At 40.2% G+C, this 3,881-nt stretch overlaps 1 protein-coding gene and 1 long non-coding RNA gene across 4 annotated transcripts in view; one reads left to right on the top strand and one right to left on the bottom strand.

The window, feature by feature from the left end:
• Window positions 1–3,881, bottom strand: part of LOC103129142 (leucine-rich repeat and fibronectin type-III domain-containing protein 5) — an 86,627-nt gene that overhangs the window by 26,129 nt on the left and 56,617 nt on the right. The gene's annotated exons all lie outside the window — the stretch shown is intronic.
• Window positions 2,970–3,881, top strand: part of LOC107834106 (uncharacterized) — a 7,670-nt gene continuing 6,758 nt past the window's right edge. Inside the window, exons 1-2 of the long non-coding RNA XR_001659887.1 lie at window positions 2,970–3,303; window positions 3,504–3,506. This is a non-coding gene — a long non-coding RNA (uncharacterized LOC107834106). The remainder of the gene's footprint in view (window positions 3,304–3,503; window positions 3,507–3,881) is intronic.

Here is a 3,881-nt window from a genome sequence, read left to right as displayed (position 1 = left end):
CACACACACAGCTCATTAAAAGGCGTAGGCAGTCCATTTCCTGTGGAGGGAGATGATAGCTTATTTCTCCAAAGACAACAGTCCATATATGGGCAACCGCAGAGCACTTCCTCTAATGTTCCACATACATCAGCAGTTAACAAAAGCACCAGGGGACAGGTGGAGGAAACAACCAGAACCAGAACAAATTAGAAATATAAATCGTCTAATTTCTTTATGAATGGTTCTGTGATCAAAATGTTCCGTAGTTTTAATGGAACCAGAGTCTGATGGGTCGAACCCTGCTGGGTAAGAGGAGGCATGTCTGCATCATGACTGTTGGCCCACAGGGGGCGCTCTGAGCGACAGCACAGACCAGTTTCATAACGGAGCTTCAAATGAAAAGTGCTTTCAGTGTAATGATAAAACCATGTCGTGTGTTTGGGCCGGTCCCCTCCGTCCATTATGACCCGACCAACATCAGAACATCCATCAAACCGCGACGCCATGAAGCAGGACGCAGTCAGAGGACTCCCACCGGGCCTGCACACCATTTATCTATATCCATATAACATAAAATATACGAAACACATCAGGGTTAAGATTTTAACATGTAAATGTATTTAATTATGTAGATTTTAACGGAATAAATCACTTTTTTCAGGTTCTGACTGGAGCCTTCTGTTGGCGTGTTTCTGGTATGCCGGTTTAGATTTCAGCCGTTTCTCTCCTGATAAATACTCGTTACTTTCCTGGAACATTTCAGTTTTATGAACTTAACGGTTATGTTTGAAGGAAACGCGTCACATTTGGTCATAGTTACAAAGAACTTCAACACTTTCAGAGTTTTTCTCAGTCCTGGATCTTCCAGGTTAACTTCAGAACAAACCAACATAATTTGAAAATAATCTGGATTTATGCTGGATTTTCTCATGTGAATCTGCTGCAGTCATGCCTGGCTGGGTTTACCCGCAGGTCTGTAGCGGTTAGCAGAATGTGACACAAATGAACACAGAATGAGAAAGTAACAGGAGACAAATAATAAAACTGCAAAAGAACAAAACAATGTTTTTCTGTTATGTTTAAATTTTTGCTTCAAAGAAATGATGCAAAATGTGAGAATGATTCCAGAAGTGGGCAGGATGTTCTGCTAAACACAAACTAAAGGAAGTGTTGGGGAACTCTGCTGCTTTTTTTCTCAGTTTTCTGTCACTTCTGGTTTGTGGGGATGTTTCTAAGAACAGCAACTCTCTGCATCTGTGGCTTTATCTTATTTCAGGAGGAGCAGTGAGACGACGTGGGGACGGCCTCTGGACTCAGGGATACAAATACGATTAGGCTTCGACCCAAAGTTCACAATTTAACAAATTTCAATGAAGAATGTGAAAAGAGGAGCACAGCAGCCGTTCTGGTGCAGAAATGTTTACCACTGCAGAGAAAAAGAAGTCAGGGATTTTACTGAGCAGCAGAATCACAGATATTAGCAAAACAATCTCCAGAAACTGAATCTGATAACCTGAAGAAAAAGAAAATGAGAATAAAACTCTTAATGTTGAGTGAGGCGGTAGAAGAAAAGAGGGAATGGACCAGAGGATGAAGGAGATCAGATCCGCTCAGCAGGAGGAATCAGAGAAATGTTCACATCAGAGGCTGAAGCTGCAGAGGCAGCCATGCTGGAAAAGCCACAAGCAGCTCCAGGCGAAGTGGAGGAGCATCTGCAACAGTCTGAACACAGAGAGGAAAACAAGAGTCTTAGTGAAACACAAACGGCTCCAAAGCGTTAATGAAGCAGCTGAATATGCTAACATATCCAACAATCAGGTCCACTGGTTTGTGCAGCTTGTTGTGCAAAAAGACCATCAGCATTGCACATGGATTGCATCATCATATACATTATTAAAACTGAAGCAGCATTAAAGCTGTTTATATGAGACATAAGTAACATCACAGCTGTAGTTTAACTGTAGAAGTGGAGGCAGAAGATCCTGATGCCAAACTCTGGATAATTCAGGAAGAAACTCAGAGAAAAGCTTCATGAACAGATGTGATAAAATGTTTGAGTCCATCCCTGATGACCAGCTGGAGAATTAACACTTACAGTGATCATCCAGTAGGTTTTAATAAATCAAACAAATGTTTTAATATTACACTTTTGATTGTAATATTAACCTTTGGAGTGTCCTAGTCAAAGTCCCAGCTCTAATCCTGTAGAGAATCTGAACAGATCAGGGTGATGGCACAGAGTCCTTCCAATCTCAAAACCTTCATGTCAATGAAAAAATATAATTTCTAAAAATATCAGAGTTAATATGCATGAAGGTCATCAACAGTACAGATGATTTTATCACCACTTTGTTTAAATATCGATAAAAACAGGAAAATTAACCTGATCTTCACTCATCTGACTGAATGTTTTATCAAACTTCACCAAATAATAATCTAAAATCTCAGTTCAGGAGTTTGAATAATTTCACATTAGACTGAATATGTTGTGCTTCATCTGTGAAAAGTGATAAATAAATATTGCAGGTTGTTTTTCTCTAACTTTCTGGTTCCTTTTTGAAACTTAAAGCTCCTGAAAATAACAGAAAATGTTTCTGGAAATGACGATTCTTTTCCTGTTAAATTTCACATTTTTCATCTTTATTTCCAGCTACTTTCACTTAAAACATTTATCTTGTTTTTCTGTTAGTTACAGTTTTTAAACTTGATATTTTCAGTATTTTTCTAATGTGAGTCACTTTTTGACTTTTATTTGAGTTTCATAACTTCCCTGCTTTCGCTCCTCAGACTAAAATCAATGCACGATGGAACGGAGACCAACTTTTTTACTTTAAGTTCTGAAACTTCAAGGTTTCATGCTGCCTGTCCTTTCTGGAACTTAAAGTTCTATAAAGTTACACATCATTTATTCTCGTATTTTCCCAGAACTTGATGGTTTTTTCCAGACCAAACAGGGTTGATTTTCCCAGAACTCCTAGAGCTGCAGTGTGAGGTAACCAGTACACATCCATGTGCAACGCTGATGGCGCTGAGCTGTCAGCAGGGATATAGATGTAGATTATTTCACATCAACAGATGGAAACAAAGTGCTGGATGTGGAATTGACAGAGGAGCAGTGGGGGGTTTATAAGAGTGAAGTCATAAATCAAAGACAGAGAGAAGTGATGCAGCAGCTCAGTCACTGCATCATTTCAAAGATCTGAATTTATGCATTTAGATGAACAAATGTGAACAGAAGTAACATATTGTGAACTAAATGTAATGTACATCTGCAATCTGCAGCCACAGTTACACACTTAGCATAAAAGTACATGAAGAAACGTTCATTTGCATCCATAGCTGCTCCGTCTTGGTCCATTTCCTGACATCCATCCTTTGTTTCCAGCCAAGCTGTGGGCAGAAAGTATAAAATAAACAAGTATGGCTGCGCTCACATCCTGTTTCACACACTCCATTTCCTCCTCCTGCCTACGGTGAGAAACAGCGCAGAGACGCAGAGGAACACCAAGAACTCCTGTGAGTGTGTCAGAGATGATGAGTGTGTGGAACGTGATGAGGCAGCGTTTAGACAGAAACACACTCACTGACAGGAAGAGGCAGAGAAACAGAAAACACTGAGGAGGAAAACGGAAAACGCTGTTTAGTTTCAGCGGGACCTGCTCAGCTCACCAAACAGAATCCAGTCAGAAAACCGAACCAGAACCTGACAGTGACCCAAACATACCAGAAAATCCAGTTGCTGGTCCTAGTCAAAGCCCAGATCTCGATCTCACTGAGAGGCTGTAGAGGGACTTGAATAGAAGAAAACTGCAAAACATCTCAGAGCTGAAAATGAGGAGTGGATTAAACTTCCCTAAAACATCTCAGAGCTGAAAATGAGGAGTGGATTAAACTTCCCT

The sequence above is a fragment of the Poecilia formosa genome, unplaced genomic scaffold, assembly GCF_000485575.1.
Source record: "Poecilia formosa unplaced genomic scaffold, Poecilia_formosa-5.1.2 Scaffold519, whole genome shotgun sequence".
NCBI classification, from domain to species: Eukaryota; Metazoa; Chordata; class Actinopteri; order Cyprinodontiformes; family Poeciliidae; genus Poecilia; species Poecilia formosa.
This window is presented reverse-complemented; position numbering and strand designations above follow the sequence as displayed.